Source organism: Podarcis tiliguerta (genome assembly GCF_965153285.1).
Source record: "Podarcis tiliguerta genome assembly, chromosome: 9".
NCBI classification, from domain to species: Eukaryota; Metazoa; Chordata; class Lepidosauria; order Squamata; family Lacertidae; genus Podarcis; species Podarcis tiliguerta.
The window spans coordinates 9405227-9423684 of NC_139542.1; the positions used below are offsets into that span (position 1 = coordinate 9405227).

The 18458-nt window shown below is 44.9% G+C and overlaps 1 protein-coding gene and 2 long non-coding RNA genes across 12 annotated transcripts in view; 1 reads left to right on the plus strand and 2 right to left on the minus strand.

Annotated features, from left to right (window-relative positions):
* Positions 1-18458, minus strand: part of LOC310657754 — a 197638-nt gene that overhangs the window by 94311 nt on the left and 84869 nt on the right. The window lies entirely within an intron of this gene.
* SLC4A4 (solute carrier family 4 member 4) overlaps positions 1-18458 on the minus strand; it is a 190775-nt gene that overhangs the window by 90496 nt on the left and 81821 nt on the right. The gene's annotated exons all lie outside the window — the stretch shown is intronic.
* The window catches only part of LOC310657770, a 33690-nt gene that overhangs the window by 8727 nt on the left and 6505 nt on the right, over positions 1-18458 (plus strand). For both annotated transcript variants that reach the window (XR_014501918.1, XR_014501919.1), the window contains one exon: positions 15605-15711. This is a non-coding gene — a long non-coding RNA (uncharacterized lncRNA). The remainder of the gene's footprint in view (positions 1-15604; positions 15712-18458) is intronic.

Below are 18458 nucleotides of genomic sequence, written 5' to 3' on the forward strand. Positions count from 1 at the left end.
AAACTGCCAGACCACGCAGAAGTATGAATGTTGTTAATACAGGAAATAAAGAAGTGATCCAGTTTAAAAAATGAATGTGCATTCTAGCCAACTTATTTATTTATAATTATTTATGACATACTATCTGATGCATCTTTATCCCAGACTTCGGCCAAAAAGAGTAAAAAATAAATAAATGCCAGCGATGAAGGCATTTTAGGATCATAGAGAAAAACACCTATATAAAACTTAGTCAGATGTTTGCTCCATAATCTGATGACCCATCATCCTGTCTTAGCAGTGAATCTGCTTGCCTTAATTTCACATAGAACACAAACATGAAGTATCTTTGATGTGGCCAGATAATCCTGGTTTTACCCACTCGTTTCTCAAGGCTTTAGGGCGGAGAACGGCAGATAACCAAACATACACCGGCAGTGATGGAAATGTGTTTATCTGAAGGTGTGCTTCTCGTAAACTCAAGCAGCAGCTGGATATCTCTAAGAGGCATCAGCCGCTTTCCTTCAAACCAAAATCACTTCGGTGCTTGGGCTCAGTAAATATTGAGCCTATCAGAGCGACTGAAAAAGGCAAATCTGCAAATTAAAGCCAATTTCATGTGGGACTTGTTTCAAACCAAGTAAACAAATATGGCACAGTGTGGCTCCTAAACTAAGATGAACTTAAATTGCGTTCTTATCATTAAGCTGATTGGCAGGAGATTTGGGACACCCAAAAGGAACTATTTATTCACACAGCAGTTTAGCAATGAGTGGAGTTCACAACCACAAGATGGAATGACGGCCACTACTTGTTAGGTGGCATTTTTTAGAGAAGCTATTAAAAATAATAAACTTGAGGTTTAAGGCAGATTCCATTAGCATAGCTAATGTCTGCTTCCACAACAAAAATTCCACCCACCTCTCCTCTGCAGTCTCCACTCCATTCACCCACAAAATCTGTTCCAAAGGGTTGGAGGACCCTGCTGAACAGATTTTGGTGGTGCGTGGCGAAGAAGGTGAAGAAGAGCAATTTCCACTGAGCAAGCCCAACTCCTCGTATGAAGTGCTGGATACTATCCAAGGACTTTATTTTGTACCATGTGGACTGATGGTGGGAAGAAGCAACTGGGGAACCCCCAAGGGAAGAAGGCTCAGAGCTTGGGGAGTGGTGGTGGGACAATGATGAGTGGTCAAAGGGAGAAGACTGGGAGGAGGTAGTGTTGGAAACTGAGGAGGTAACAGGACTTAGTGAGCTGGGAGAGTCTGTGGCAGAGAGAAGTCCAGTATCAGAGGCAGAAGCTGAAGCAGGAGGGTAGGAGGAGGGAAGCCAAGAGGCAGAGCGGAGTCCAGCTGGAGTCTCCCCCTCCTGCTGAACAAGCACCTTTCCCCAGTGGTCTCCCAGAACCAGAAGAGACATGGAAAGGGAGGAGAAGAGATTGGCGATGTACAGGCACAGGCACAGTCTCTGTTTGCTTGGGGGGGGGGACCCTGGAAAGGAGGCATCTGTGGGGAAGTGGGGGCCTTCAGTCTTAACAACTGTAGTATGGGGCAAGACCAGCGGAGATGAGTTGCTGTGCTCATTAGGCCTGACACTGCTCTGCAGACCCTGTTTTTGCTGATAAGGAGTTAACTCCAACTTGCACAGTGTGATTTACTCCTGGCTCGCTCCTGACACAGCCTGATGCAACTTCTCTTTTGCACCGCTTTGGCTGAAGCCAGATAGACAGACAGATAGATAGATAGATAGATAGATAGATAGATAGATAGATAGATGGATAGATGATAGATGGCATGGAAGGATTTAATAAATGCACTGCAACACACAGGAAGAGAAAACAAATAAAGCATTGGTTATCGACTTGAAGATAACAGCACAGGGTTAAATTTGATGTCTATTTGAGAGGCTTCAGTAATGCCAGAAAAACGGGTGACCTAAAGTCCTATTCAATGGCCTCCTTTGGGCAAGAGGAACGGAGAGTTCTGCTAAAAAGGCAACCTGGACAGCACTAGAGGAAGTGCTTGGCATCGTTTAACTGTGACTCTTTCAGGCCACTTTAATGAATGGTGGCAACTGTCTCCAAAAGCTGAATGAGATCTGCACATCCTCTCCTCTCTCCCCTAAACAGTCTACGTTTATTATCACTTTGTGCACTATTCTAAATTCCCCGCTCTGGAAACAATATTTCATTTTGCAACCTGCAATATCCCAAGGGCCAAAATTAGGGGAACGAACACACATAAGGAAAAACAAAGAACCTGGCTATATTCTGAAAGCAAGATGGGTGCATAAAACAGGAAAAACTCATAGAAAAGATATTCTGTAGAATTAGGAGGGGGATGGTGAGCAGGGCCTCAAAAGCTTTGGCTGGTAGGAAGGTGTTTCAGGACAGGGAGTGCTGAAGGTTATGCCCCACAAACAAAAATGAGAGGGCAATATATCCTGTGAACAGAAACAAGGTAGATAGGAAGTTGTCTTGTGCCAAATGAGTTCATCTAGCTTAGCATTGTCTACACTTTTCTGACAAAAGCCCTGCTTGGAGATGCCAGAGGTTGGATCTGGGGCCTTCTGCATTCAAAGCATGTGTTCTGCCACTGAGCTGCAGCCCTTCCCCTGAAGCAGTACATCTGAATCAAATAAGTGGTGCAGGGGGTTCATTTGGAAACAGGAAAGGGGTTTCATGTCCAGATGCACATATACAATTAAAGTCTCCCAATATGGAAAAGTCTGCATGACAAGAGGAGGAGGAGGAGGAAGAATGTTAAGCTTTCAAGATGTGCAGAAAGCTCTTCTTTTCTTTTTAGACAGCACAGGGGAACCTTCAAACAAGTTAAATAATAGATAAACCAATACTCTATGTAGAATGTAGGGTCTGATGGAGGACACATTGTGTTCCTTCTGGGGTACTTTAACCACCTTTGGTCCCCATCCTATACTCAGTTCTCAGCTGTGGGTTCTAGAATTATAAAGCTGGAAGGGACCACAAGGATCATTTAGTCTAACCCCCCTGCAAAGCAGGAATCTTTCACCCAACATGGGGCTCGAACCCACAGCCATGAGATTAAGCTCTACTGACTGAACCGTCGGCATGCAACAGCAGCCACACCCCGGGAAATGGCTTCTACTGGCTGGCTAAACCAAGGGAGGGTAGCTGATGGGTAGCGAACCCTCAGTGAGTTAGGGAGGGACTTCCCCTGCATGCAAAGACAAGCTCTGGGAGATTGAGTGGATGAGACCAATAGCGGGTCCATCGATCAAGAAGGTTGTTTCTGCATGTGCAGAAGTGAGGGGCAGGTGGGGCTTGTCAACCTGGGAAGGCAGCCCATCTAGGAGATGGAAAACCGATCCTGAACCTCTGCTGCCTTGTGGGATATCTTTGCGAGAAGAAAAGGCAAAAGAGAAAACCCTACACAAATCCAGAGTGAAGTCCTAAGGCAGTCTGGTACACCTCCTTCCAGCAGCTCTTGCAGCCAAGCTGATGCCAACCATCAGCTTGGCTTTCCTTTGGACCACATCAGCAAGGCTGAGAGCAAGGTCCTGTCATCTGGGCAGCTCAGGATCTCAATACACACTGCCAGGCTTGTGCCCCCAGGGAGGTCACTTCAGTGCCGCTAACGAAGTGGTTTTACTTCACCCCCAGAGGCTCACTCCATTGTCTCTTGAAATAGATGGGTGCCAACAACTGCAACACCTTGCATTTCACAGTCTTTTGTTATACTATTCATGAATGTGTGTTGAAGCATTTTAGCTCATTAAAACCAGGGCTTTCTTTCAGAAGGAACTCATAGGTCCACGTACCTACAGGACCGCCTCTCCTGGTATGCCCCGTGGAGGACCTTAAGGTCCACAAATAACACCACTTTGGAGGTCCCAAGCTGCAAGGTGGTTAGACTGGTCTCAACTAAGGCCAGGGCTTTTTCAGTACTGTCCCCGACTTAGTGGAATGCTCTGTCACAAGAGACTAGGGTCCTGCGGGACTTGACATCTTTCCGCAGGGCCTGCAAGACGGAGCTGTTCAACCTGGCCTTTGGTTGGGACTCAGTCTGACCCTTATGTTTCCCTCCCCTTATGGTTTTGATCTATGGGCTACTTTCAAAATGAGACTCCATTTTGAATTGCATTTTAACCCGTATTTTAAATTGGGGGTTTTTCCCTATTATGTTTTTACTGTAATTTTACTGGTGTTAGCCGCCCTGAGCCCATCTCTGGCCGGGGAGGGCGGGGTATAAAGAAAATTTATTATTATTAATATTATTATTATTATAAATTGGTTCCAGCATGTCTCCATTGCCATTCTAAGAAAACGAAGGAGGTGTTCATAGTGAGTTCTGGCACCTCTTTTTCTAGCTAAATAGCACTGGTTAAAACTAATGCTACAATGAAACTGCTAACCTTCAAGGCAGCATTAGTCAACAAGATACCTCTTGGATCCCAGCTCCCACCCGCCACAGACCACACGGACAACGGTCAGGGACGATGGGAGTTGTAGTCAAACAAATTGGCAACTTCCGCTTAAAGCTGTCAGCAAGAGACTTGCTTTTGTTTTTGCTAACAGACAGACAGGCACATCTTTCCCCTCTGGAATTCGTCACCCTGCCAAAGCAAAAGATCAGCGCCGCGCACCATTAAATTTGGGCAGCAATACACACCTCCTAATTAATTAATTGCTTTGCACATTTGTGAAGGGTTTGCCAAGTGGCAGACAGAGCCCCCGGTTCATCTGTTCCCCTGTTAATGAGGCATCACATGAAAAGAAGCCCACACCGTTTGGCTGCCACTCCAGAAATGATTTTTGACAATCTTTTCAGCAAGCCTAGATTCCGGACATTCAGCTGCATCCAATATTCATCAGAGTCAAAGCAGACCCTCCCTTTGAGATAAACAGCCACGGCTAACTTACACCTATTCATTTCAATGGGTCAACTCTGAGCAGAAATTACTTGGATGTAGTCCACATAATTTAGTTATGTACACTTTAGTTATGTATCTGTATTGGATTTGAATTCACTATGTATATGCTGCTGCTCTTTCAAACTGCAGATAGACAGATGTATATACATGTAGGGAGTTACAGTTTTTATATGTGAAACTATTTTAACTGTGTTTACATGAGCAACAGTTCTACGTATGTTTTTACTGTACTGTAAATCGTTTTGGGATACATCATGGGAAGCAATTCATAAACGGAACAGCACTTGTTTGGAAATTCAGGAAATTTTATCTGTATAACATTGATAGATATTTTACTGTCTTGTGGTGTTCCCAGGACACTATTATGAAAATATTTAAAATTCTTTCCCTGTTGCTAATGGGAAGTGTACCTTGCCCTGACCTCCAAGGCTGATATAGTCCATTTCATGACTATTTTTTTTAAAAAGCTTGCTGTATCAAACCAAAGTCTCATTTAGGTGTGGGTTATGCATGCAAAGAACTCGCTGTATCAAACCAAAGTCTCATTTAGGTGTGGGTTATGCATGCAAAGAACTCTTAAGTTCCTTCACCCATCAGCTAGCTCTAAGTGGTCTCCTCTTTCTCTTAGAAGGAAGAGTGTGGTTCAGTGGTAGAACATCTGCTTTCCATGCAGAAGATCCCAAATAGGACCAGAGGCCCTCCCTGAAACCCTGGGCAGATGCTGTCATTCAGTGCTGGTGATATTGAGCTAGATAGACCAAAAGCCATAGCACAGCTTCCTATGTTCCTACATATTTTTATATTCTGTTTAATTCCATGTTGAACACTTCTCTGGTGCTCTTTTCTGGTGCTGCTATGTGTCCTGAGGCTACGGCATGGAGTGGGCTGTTCTTGAAATGCTGCGTGGAGGTCAAAACTAGTGGGGCTCTCATCTAAATGATGGGTTCCTTCCTGTGCCAATGCAATCTACCCCCCACCAACCCACACCTAAAATTAAGCTTTTTTCTGCAATCACAGCACAGTGGGAAAGAGTGCGGCTCGCGCTCCTAAATTTAATAACCCCAACTTTAGCTCTAAGTGGTTTGGCGCTATGTGCTTCTCTTACCGCCCGAAGGCAGCCCTTGAGTTCTAATGAAATGAAATAAATCTGTTTTGTCCAGTTCTGGGCACCACAGTTCAAGAAGGACACTGACAAACTGGAACGTGTCCAGAGGAGGGCAACCAAAATGGTCAAAGGCCTGGAAACGATGCCTTATGAGGAACGGCTAAGGGAGCTGGGCATGTTTAGCCTGGAGAAGAGGAGGTTAAGGGGTGATATGATAGCCATGTTCAAATATATAAAAGGATGTCACATAGAGGAGGGAGAAAGGTTGTTTTCTGCTGCTCCAGAGAAGCGGACATGGAACAATGGATCCAAACTACAAGAAAGAAGATTCCACCTAAACATTAGGAAGAACTTCCTGACAGTAAGAGCTGTTCGACAGTGGAATTTGCTGCCAAGGAGTGTGGCGGAGTCTCCTTCTTTGGAGGTCTTTAAGCAGAGACTTGACAACCATATGTCAGGAGTGCTCTGATGGTGTTTCCTGCTTGGCAGGGGGTTGGACTCGATGGCCCTTGTGGTCTCTTCCGATTCTATGATTCTATGTTCCCCAACTACAGTTCAAATGAAATAGTGACATTTTGGTTGTTGAACATGAGAGAAACAAATCAAGTTCAAGATCCACTCCTTTCCATACAATTTGTTCCCAGCTCTCCCAATCGATTGTTGCATAAAGTTCTTTCGTCTGATCCACATGTTTTAGTTTTACTACCTAATTTCACCCAGGAGGTAGGAAAATGTTCAAAAACGAACCAGGCCTTAAGGAACTTAAGAAAACTTAAGAAGACCAAAGGGCACAGCATCTTGTTCTCACAGTTGCCAACGAGATGCCAAGGGAAGCACAGAGGCAACACATGAGCACAGCAGATTTCTTTCCCCATCTGCAGTTCTCAACAACTGGTTTCAAAACGAGCTCCGAAAACTCTCAGAGGAACAGAACAAAGATGGTGAACGTAATTTGTTTGCAATGTTGTGCTGTGTACCAGGTAGTATACTCTCTGGTTAGCTACGACAGCTTCAGAAGCCTTACTTATCACTTGTTACTAGAACCTTTGAAGCAGAGATGCAAAGAAGAAGAAGAAGAAGAAGAAGAAGAGTTTGGATTTGATATCCCGCCTTTCACTCCCTTTAAGGAGTCTCAAAGCGGCTAACATTCTCCTTTCCCTTCCTCCCCCACAACAAACACTCTGTGAGGTGAGTGGGGCTGAGAGACTTCAATGAAGTGTGACTGGCCCAAGGTCACCCAGCACCCAAAGGACTGAGCACTCCCAATAGCTCAGCTGGTTAGAGCGTGGTGCTGAAAACGCCAAGGTTGCAGGTTCGATCCCTGTATGGGACAACTGCATATTCCTGCATTGCAGGGGGTTGGACAAGATGATCTTCAGGATCCCTTCCAACTCAACAGTTCTATGGAAAGCATATGCTCTTCTATGGGCTGTGGCCTATCCCTCACCAAACTACATGGATGATTGAACTCAATGATCTTCAGAAGGGGTAGGCAGTTGGTAAGACAAGCAAGGTCTCTAGATGATACTCTCATGCACACACTGTATGAATATAGATTCATTCATAAAAAACAAAAACCACTGGAATTGTTGTTGCTGTTGTTTTACATCCTGCCCATCTGGGCGGCTTCCGGCGCATATAAAACATAGTAAAATGTCAAACATGAAAAACTTCCCGATACAGGGCTGCCTTCTGATGTCTTCTAAAAGTTTGAAGCTCTTCGTCTCCTTGACATCTGATGGGAGGGCGTTCCACAGGGAGGGAAATTTCTTAATTCCCACCATTGCTCTGTACTCACACTACGTCCAGGTGAACAATGAAAAAGGAACCAAGTGTGCTCAGCTCCCTAGTATCATCTGCCTCCCCCATTCATTAAGAAAAAACAAAGAGGCCTTCGTGACCTTTGGGTAGGAGCAGCCAATTAATAGTTCCTGGTGGACAGCGTTTCCTCTTCTACAGTTGTTGTGATGGGGAGGGGGAGACCGTGACGCTCTGTGTGCTTTGAATGAGGGCAGGTCCCTGAATGACAGCTCTCTGTTCTGCCTGAGCTCATTAGTGCGGATTCAGAAAGGTAGGCTAGCGAGGTGCCAAACAGCAGGTGTGTTGCAGCAAAATGTCAGCGCCAGAAATAAGCAACTCTGGGAGAAGAAGGGAAGCAGAGATGAAAAGGGGAACAATCAGATGGAACCGAAAAACAGGCCAAGAAACCAAAACAATTGTCAGGAAAAGAAAAAAGAAAGAAAGAAATCCGTAAAGAAAAATGGTTTGCAAATGTTGTCCTCAGTTTTGACTTGAGGTGCATAAAGCAGATCCTGAGGATTAACGGTTGATTCTGCCAAAAGGGAGACCAGGAAGGATCCAAACAGCAGGTGCTGCAGCCAAATGTCAGCAACAAAATAAGCAAACTCTGGGAGAGGAAGAGAAGCTGAGATTAAAGGAGGCTGCTTGTGGATTAGGCCTAAGTGGAAAAGAAATAAATATATGCAGGATGAAGAAGATTCTCAAGCGTTGTGCAAACAGCTTACATGAACACAGGAAGCTGCCTTGCACAAAGTCAGAGGTCTGGCCCATCTAGCAGAGTACAGTGCTACCTCGGGTTAAGAACTTAATTCGTTCTGGAGGTCCGTTCTTAATCTGAAACTGTCCTTAACCTGAAGCACCACTTTGGCTAATGGGGCCTCCAGCTGCCGCCGCGCTGCCGGAACACGATTTCTGTTCTCATCCTGAAACAAAGTTCTTAACCCGAGGTACTATTTCTGGGTTAGCGGAGTCTGTAACCTGAAGCGTCTGTAACCCGAGGTACCACTGTACTGTCAACAATGACTGACAGTTGCTCTCCAGGACAGCTCCTTGGAGGTCTTTAAGCAGAGGCTTGACAACCATATGTCAGGAGTGCTCTGATGGTGTTTCCTGCTTGGCAGGGGGTTGGACTCGATGGCCCTTGTGGTCTCTTCCAACTCTATGATTCTACGATTCTATGATTCTTAGCCCTAACTACTGTAGAAAAGCCAGGGATTGAGAACTCCCTCACACATATCCAAATGCCTCCTTTGGCGTCCCTTTCCAGTGTGAGAAGACAGAGGATAAGGACAAGAAGAATGCAAGAAGAGCCTGCTGTTTATACAATGGCCAATGGCTCATCTAGTCCAGCATCCCATTACAATGGCCAACCAAATGCCCAAATGTGGGAAACCCCAAGTAGGACATGAGCACAAGAGCACTCTCCCCTGATAGCCTCGTCCTCCATGAGTAGCCCTTGATAGTGTTTTCGTCCATGAAACCATATTTTATTATGGCTTTTCTTGCAGATCTGCCAAAAGAGAGCTTGCATTCCGGCCGCAGATGATGGCCAAGGTCAGTTGCACACTCAGTAGAGATGGGGGAACAGAGAGACCTATCTGGACAAAAAAATTGAAGGAAGTGCTCCTCCTGTTTCTCCAAATGTCTAGACTTTCTATAAAAGGGTACCTTGGCAGAGGGAGAAGTAGCACTTTTCAAAAGTTAAGGAAGTTGTATTGAAGGCAAAAAGACAGCTTTGTGGAACAGGTCTGGTCCTCGGGTTCACAACCCCTGCTGAAAGTCCTACCCATATATTGATGGGAAATGAATGGGAAACAACTGGGGATTTGTGTGTGAGAGAGAGAGAGAGAGAGAGAGAGCTGTGCCACACATAATGTTAGGATCCAACAGAAATTAAGGCTTTGGTTCTTCTGATAAAAATTACTCAGGTTTGACATTCAAGGGCTTGTTTTATCTGTCATTCAGCATTATACAACTGAACCAACAGGATATTGTGCTCTGTATTCTATCACCCCTCTAGCAATATTGATTGAACTTCAGAATTAATTATCTACCCGAGTTCAATAAGTAAGACAGATGTAACAGGTACACTGAGAAAAATGAAACTTCAGGTGTGGGTGGGGTTAGTTTCGAACTTTATCAGACACGCTTGGATGTGATGCCTTAATTAGCAAATCCTTTAAAATAAGTGCTTATAGCTCTTTTTTAAACATGGGATTATCCTTCAAACACAAAAATCTATTTTGGGGTGTGAGCAGCAAGATGTGAAGAAAACTATCCTGTGTGAGAAAGAAACAGAAGCATAATGATATGCAAAACTTTTAGGAGGAAACTTTTTTAAAAGCGGGGGCTATGACAAAGCTCAGTGGATATTTTTACACACTCGTCCTCTGTTTATGGTAGCAAAGAAATGAGATTCCAGGTGCAAAGCTGGTTTGGGTAAATTATAGTTATTAGAAGAACAAAAACGTGGGAAATCGTGCTTGTGCCGCTAGTACCCTTTCTTCCGATGGGTGGAATTCAACATATCCATGTGTTCAAAATGTGATAAAAATAAGAAGGACGAGGATTAAGTGGGGCGGAGAGAAGACCTAGGGCCAAGAAGCACACCAGCTAAACAGCAAACTGTCACCTTGATTTTGCTGCTTTTAGCCAACGTCTTGTAGAAGAAGCTCAATCAATATTCCTATTTTTACCAGCATTCCCTATTGTGCTAAATCAATGAGCACGACACTCATTTGTGAGCAGTCAGATAAAATAAAAGAGTGTTCTTGTAGCCCTAAATAGATCGCACAATATAACTCTGCAATACTGAGTCAAATGAGATGTCCACCAAGCTCAGCATTATCTACATAGACTAGCAGAAGCTCCTCCAAGGTCTCAGGTCAATTTTTTTTCTCAACTCAACCTGGACATGCCAGGGATTGAACCTGGAGTCTTCTGCAAATGAGGCAGATGTCTTGCCACTGAGATACGTCCTTTCCACGAATGTTTGAGAAGCCCCTGTCCCAGCATCCACACTGCAAGATTTTGAATCACAATAGGGCCTTTAATTTTAAATAGCATTGCTAGAGGATACGTTCTGCAGTGAACTTGAGTTGCCCTGGCCTGTTTAGACTTACTCCCACCTAGGCAGCTGTAATACAATAAAAAACAACCACCCAAACCCATTTAATGGATTTCCCCCCCTCCAACCTAATTACAGTTCCACCTAAGCAAGCTTTTTCTTCTTCAAGCTCTGTTAATGAAACTTTAGCAATTACCGCTTTAAGTAATTGCATGGCATTTAGAGAAGCATTTTACAACCCATTTACATGTCATTTTCCTGGTGCTTTAAGAGTAAATTGGTGGGGGTGTTTTTGGTACGGCACTAAATAGCTTGTTAGTTATTAGTCAACAAGGTAAGGAAGAACAGCTGGGAGGTCATGTTTATGGCAATTTGGATCACATAAAGCAACAATTTGCAATTTGCAAGCCTCCAAGCTGGTACCTTCTGGATTAAGCATGGATCTTGTGATTACTCGGTAGTTGGGTGTAGAGGAGGAAGGTCATAAAGGAGAGGAATAATTTGACAAGCTTCCAGCTGAAGGAAGAAATGTGGACAACCCATTAATGGTTTCCACTTAAGCCTTGCACAAGGGATGGAATAGGAAGAAAAATAGGGGAACTTAGGAGAAACATAATTTTAAATAGATTCAACATAAACGGAGGAAAGCAAAAGTAGCAAGGCCTACATTATGCCATACAAGTAACATAAATGGATGGATGACAAGAGAGAAAGAAGAGGTTTAAGACAGACTTTCAATATTGTGCCCCATCACAAATGTACTGGTGAGTTTTGATTATTTACTTTAAAGTTGTTGGGGGTGGATTTTAGAACAGAAAGGGAGGAATACAGAAAACATGTGGGCTTTCTCCCAAATTCACTGAAATCCATGAAGGTGTACTCAATTGTGCCTAAAGTCAGATTTTGGTGTTATTCAAAGCACTGCCAAAAAAAAGTTGGGCACCTTGAATATCGGCATCTTACTTATACTCCAAAAGAGAGAGAGAGAGAGAGAGAGAGAGAGAGAGAGAGAGAGAGAGAAGGATGCTAAATGGGGAGATGACTGTGGCAGGGGAACATTACAAAACTTTTTGAAGTCTGGTGTACCAAAGAGAACTCCAGTTATATCAGCTTGTAGATCTTCCAGGAATTCCTGACAGAATTATACAGTTCAACTTCTGTCTGTTCTACACAGTTCAAAGCACAGGAGCTGAGAAGCAAGATATTCAACAAGACTTTAGCCCACTGCCAAGCAACTTGCTGGAACTCACAAGGGTCTCTTTGTCTTAGATCGCCCCCACCAACCTTTTCTGAACACATGGGAAATTGGGAGGCAGGGAATACCCGTCTGCAGAGGGGCAACTAAGCCGAGCTGCTTGGCAGTGCTGGATCCCAAAGTCATTCGGTCAGTTGAACCCAGGCAAATTTTCAATATGCATTGGATTGTGCACACAGCTCTCTGCTGCTCCTAACAACTAGTCTTTTTTGTCTTTAACGAGGGATTGTGTGGGGGAGCATATTTCTCAAGCTAATACCTTAAAATCCAGATAATCGTTTAAAAAAAGCAAATCTGTAAGTACCCAATATATGTTAATTGCTCGTTTTCTTCTCTTGTTGGCATGTCATCAAGAGTTTACATTAATATGCCTATAATAGGGATGAAATAAGACCTCAACAGTTATTAAAATTCCCATGTTTTATTTTGCGGAGGGGGGCAGCTCCTTGCTGAAGACCACACAGTGAAATAGTTGATGTCACAGGCTTTAAAAATAATAATAATAATAATAATAATAATAATAATAATAATCCAACGACACAATGTTGAGGTTCAGCCTTGCGATCTGCGGACAAACAGGTTAGTGCAAACATAACTCATCATTAATGATGGTTTGTTAATCCACAGCTAGCTACAGAAATGTAGTTTCTTCTCCTCCCACGGCACAAATTTCCCCCTCTTGTGCTCAGGTCCTGCTTAAGGGTTTTCTGCAGGCATCTGGTTAGCCATAGTGAAAACAGGATGCTGGACTCAGTGGGTCAACTGGCCTGTTCCACCAAGCACTCCTTATGCCCTTATCCCTAGGGCAGATATCTCAGCTTAATAAACCGAAGAACCTGTTGCCTACACATGCAGCCACTTTGCTGTTCCTTCTGTAGTGAGATAAAGCCAAGAAGCCACCAACTGACCACGGTTTCTAAATTGAGAACCCACGGTTACCAGCTTCAGAACAAGTCAGTACATCAAACCATGGTTTGAAGTTTAATATTCTGGCTCATTCTGAAGCTGGCAATCATAGTAATGGTTAGTGACAAAACAGGAAACTTTGGTTAATTAGAGGTTTCCTAGTTCAGAATCCTGGGAAGCGGGTGGTGCTGTGGTCTAAACCACTGAGGCTAGGGCTTGCCGATCAGAAGGTCAGTGGTTTGAATGCCCGCGGCAGGGTGAGCTCCCATTGTTCGGTCCCAACTCCTGCCAACCTAGCAGTTTGAAAGCACATCAAAGTGCAAGTAGATAAATACGTACCACTCCGGCGGGAAGGTAAACGGCGTTTCTGTGCACTGCTCTGGTTTCGCCAGAAGCGGCTTAGTCATGCTTGCCACATGACCCGGAAAAACTGTCTGCGGACAAACGTCGACTCCCTTGGCCAGTAAAGCGAGATGAGCGCTGCAACCCCAGAGTCGTTTGCGACTGGACTTAACTGTCAGGGGTCCTTTTTTCAGTTCAGAATCCTAGAATGGTTACTGATGCTGCAAAGGGAGGACCAAAGGTCCATTCATATCTCAGATTATTAAGGTGAGGAGCAATCGACTGGATGTAGCTATTGAAGGTCACCTAGCGGCTGATACACGCAAACCCACTTCCAGCAACGAACGAAGGCTGTGAAGTGACAAGTTTTCAATGCCTGGGCAAGCTGCACATTGTCAAGACTGCAAAGTGTTCCTGAAAGCAAAACACAAAAAAAGGAAGAGAAGACAATTTTCTTCTCCAGTGGTTTATGAAGGTGCCATGGAGGTAAAGCACTGAACCCTCTCGTGGATGCACTGCAACACAATAATTGCTTTAGGAAGGTCAGACAAGCTGCATCCAGGAGAAAGTCCTTATTCAACAAAAACGGGAATGAGTGCACTGGGCACGTGACAGCCCAAGGAGATACACTGGCTAGGAATTTAGGGGTGTGTGGCTTCCTTCAGGAAAGCAGCTTAAAAGCCCAGAGAACCCAAGGCAGCTTTTCAGATGGAGCAGTTGTACTAGAAAAGATGTGCACCTACAGTGCTCTGACATCCACCAGACACATGCAGCATAAAGTTCTGTATTTGTTTTTGGATCAGTGTTCTACAGCCTTTAGGCCCTAGATGTTGTTGGACTACAACTCCCATCATCCTCAGTTATAGCTTAGCCAATGGTCAAGGATGATGGGAGCTGTAGTCCAACACCACCTAAGGAGCCGAGGTTGAAGGACACTATTCTAGATGCTAATGCTGACTGGTCTCCACCCTTCCCTGCTATGTTTTTATTCATTTAATACGCTTCTTCCTCACCCATTGGTGAAAGACTGGGGGTGGCATATTCAGTGTCCCCAGGTGGTCTCCTACACCAAGTATTCATTATGTCTTCACTATATAAGTGACAGAACATGTCAGGAAAGCAGTGGGTATCTATCACATTCGGAAGGGCACATGGTGATGAACCCATAGAAGTTTCACTCAATGGCAGAATCTGCTGTCCAGCACAGAACTGTGCATACTACTAACTTCAGCTTTTTAATCTAAAAAAAAAATATTGCATGTTTCTAGACCCTGTGGCTGATGGTATCACCAGGCATTGCCCATATATGTGCAAAAGTCAGACAGGGCTTAGGCAGGACTTTCTGTGGTCATGGAAAATGGGTCTCTCTCATTCTTTCATTCCTTCAGTGTAAAAAAAAAAATTCCACGTTCTTTGAAATCATCAGCGATGATTTGTGTAAAAATGTTCAAAATAGTCACAAGGTACTATACAAATTGAGTGTTCGCAAAGTACACACATAGTGCACTTCAATTGTTCAAAGGGCCTTTCATGCAATCTTAGTAAGCTTTACAAAGAGCCCTGTAAAGTAGACTGCTTTGATTATCCTCATTTTGAGACTGGAAGACTAATGACTTAGCTTATCTGTACCCAAAGAGCTTGTCGTTCGGTTGCAATGTGAACCAACCATTTCCCATCTCCCACAAGCCCAATTTGGTTAGCCAATGTTTGTTTCCTTTTTTAAGTCCACAGGTGGAATCATAACTAAGGGGCAGGGAATTCAATTCAATCCAAATTCATATTCCCCCTCCTCACAACTCCCCAAATGCTACGCATTAACCACAGGTGATGCTGCAGTATGCCTAGGGCTGAGTCAAGAGCTCAGGGCAGAATTTTCAAGGGAAAATTTTGGAGGAGTAATTGCAGGAGAGAGGAAAAACATGTTGCAATTCTCTCCAGCTCCCACTTTCCACTGCCGCTAGTTCTGCTAGCACCCTCCCCAAAAGTAACCTATTCACAAGGGTATTTGTGGGGCAATCCTGCCCCCCAGCAGTCAGAAAACTCGCCACCAGTAACCTCCCTTTCACACACACAACTGAAATTCCCTGATATGCCCCTGCCCATTCTCACCGACTGCAAATAGTGTGCAGAGAGGGACATTTAAGGTTCAAGCTTTGTTTACTTGCTCATTCCTGGTCTCCAGCGCTGCCTTGAGGATACTGGCAATGATTCTAATTACTTCTTCTTTCTCTTTTTAAAGACCCATGATGATGCTGAAGAGCAGGCCTTTTGGAACAGGAAGGGGGTGAAGCCACACTAAATCAGCATTATTGAGCCCAAACCAGAACAAGCAGCCAGTGTTTCCAGGTAGCTACAATCTTTTTAAGGATGCAGGTGGTGCTGTGGGTTAAACCACAGAGCCTAGGACTTGCCGATCAGAAGGTCAGCAGTTCGAATCCCCACGATGGGGTGAGCTCCCGTTGCTCAGTCCCTGCTCCTGCCAACCTAGCAGTTCGAAAACACGTCAAAGTGCAAGTAGATAAATAGGCACCGCTCCGACGGGAAGGTAAACGGTGTTTCCGTGCGCTGCTCTGGTTCACCAGAAGCGGCTTAGTCATGCTGGCCACATGACCTGGAAGCTGTACGCCAGCTCCCTCAGCCAATAAAGCGAGATGAGCGCCGCAACCCCAGAGTCGGCCACGACTGGACCTAATGGTCAGGGGTCCCTTTACCTTTACCATCTTTTTAATAGCAACAATGAGTGTCAGTTCACACGGTCAACACAGCCCAATGGCAGCTGCCTTCCACAGCTCCACACAGGGGAGTTGCAACAAAGAATTGCTTAGCGGATCAATTCCCCAGATTGCATGATTCTTTACAGAGTAGACAAACCTATACTTGAGTTTCCTTCCCCAGTGGGACTGACACCATGCAAGATCTGACATCTGCCATGTGGAAACCAAAACTCAACAAGTGGCTCTGGATCCCTGCATGGTGCTATTTCTAGAATAGATAAGTGCACAGCTTGTACATGTCCCCTAGGTAGGGATTTCTTAGCTTGGTTCAGTCACTACCGCTTTGGCACTGGTCCCCTCGTCCATTTACTTGGCTTTCACCAGAATTGCTAGGGGGTCGTGGAAAGTTTGACCTTGCATAGATTTGCACATCCTGAGAATCAATGGGCTGTTGCAGGAGGAGGTTCCCTGGGGAGCGTCAAAACAGGAAGATGCTGTCTCAGCTGCTTGGAACTAAATCTGAATCCAGGTGAATTTATGTGTAGAGGCTAAATTATAACAGTGCATTGCATCACTTTAGAGCATTCAAGCTATTTAATATACAGTTGTACCTTGTATCGTGAATGCCCTGGAACTCAAACGTTTTGACTCCCGAACACCACAAACCCAGAAGTGATTGTTCCAGTTTGCGAATATTCTTTTGGAATCTGAACATCCGAGGGGACTTCCACAGCTTCTGATTGGCTGCAGGAGCTTCCTGCAGCCAATCAGAAGATGCAATTTGGTTTTGGAAGTTGAACACTCTTCTGGAACAGATTCTGTTCGACTTCCAAGGTACAACTGTACATTATCTCCATAACCAAAAGAGCAGCCCTGTAAGGGGTGAGTATTATTATCCTACATTGCAGGTGGGGAAACTGAAGCTTGGAGAAGGCAGCTTGTCTAAGGGCATAATCCAAACCCTGACCCACTCTCAGCAGATCACTGCAAAGTGTATGCTGAGCCCAGCCACTCAGAAGGTGTGGGGCAATCAGCCCTGAGGCCAACACCAGCTCCAGGCTGATGTAGTGGTCAAGCCCAGATCAGGGCCAATGGTGCCACTGTGTGCCAGCAGCGAGACCAGATCAGGATAGAGTGGATTCTGGGCTGACTCAGCCCTACCCTATCTCCTCCATCAGGGCTTTCTGCTGGGATGTGCCAGTGTGTATCCTACCAACCCTCATGTTGGGTGACTAGCAGAAGAGCAGCTCAGTGGAGAGAGCTCTGCTCAGTCCAAGCCCCGAGCCGAGCATAAGAAGGGGCTGGGTTGCTTTTAAAGGACCAGTGTGGTGTAGTGGTTAAGAGCGGTAGTCACGTAATCTGGTGAACCGGGTTCGCATCTCCGCTCCTCCACATGCAGCTGCTGGGTGACCTTGGGCCAGTCACACTTCCTTGAAGTCTCTCAGCCCCACTCACTTCACAGAGTGTTTGTTGTGGGGGAGGAAGGGAAAGGAGAATGTTAGCCGCTTTGAGACTCCTTAAAGGGAGTGAAAGGCGGGATATCAAATCCAAACTCTTCTTCTTCTTCTTCTTCTACTAAGCAAATGGGGAAGGCCTAAATCAGAGAACTTCCAGCTGGCACACTCAGCCACTGTGCTAACCCTCGTACACAGTCACTAGTTGTAACTTTTAACCACTGAACCATAAGCCAAAACCACAGGTCTGATAGGGCCAAGCCACACATGAGATTAATTGACCTTAGGGGCTGCTGTGCCTCTTTCTCAATGAAAAGCAGGTGCTCAGGGCCACAGCATAGGGAAAGGGGAATGTACTAAATAAATACAGAAGCAAAGGCAGATGTGCACATGGCCTGTGTAGCATAGCAATGAAAAGGAACTTCTATGCGCAGCAGCGTTTAAAATTCACCAGGTGCATTTTGCACCTGGCTATCAGCCACTTGCGACCAAGTAAAGATGACCTGGAGGCAGGATGGCACCTGACGTCTCCACCATCTGGAGGTACATTCCTGGGGATCCCTGGATCTTGACCATTTTCAAGCACTAGCAACACATCCCGTAGAATTCTATCTGTGATATTTTTACCTGCACAATCAGATCAAATTTCAGGAACCAAAGAGTCGTACTGAAAAATACACATGGCCCCCAAATGGCAACTAGACATTCTGTTTTGGCAACAGTAACGCTGGTTTAAGGAGCCATTTGGTGCCTGGCTTATATAGCTGAGTCTCTAACACTGATACACAGTGCCATATGAAGTGGCCTCGAGGATCACGATAGCGCATGCTGAAACAGGTGAGTACTATGGAAAATTACCACGTGTGCTGTCATTAATTTTTTTAAAGCAAGTGCATTTGTTCTTACAAGCGTACCAAGTGCTGAG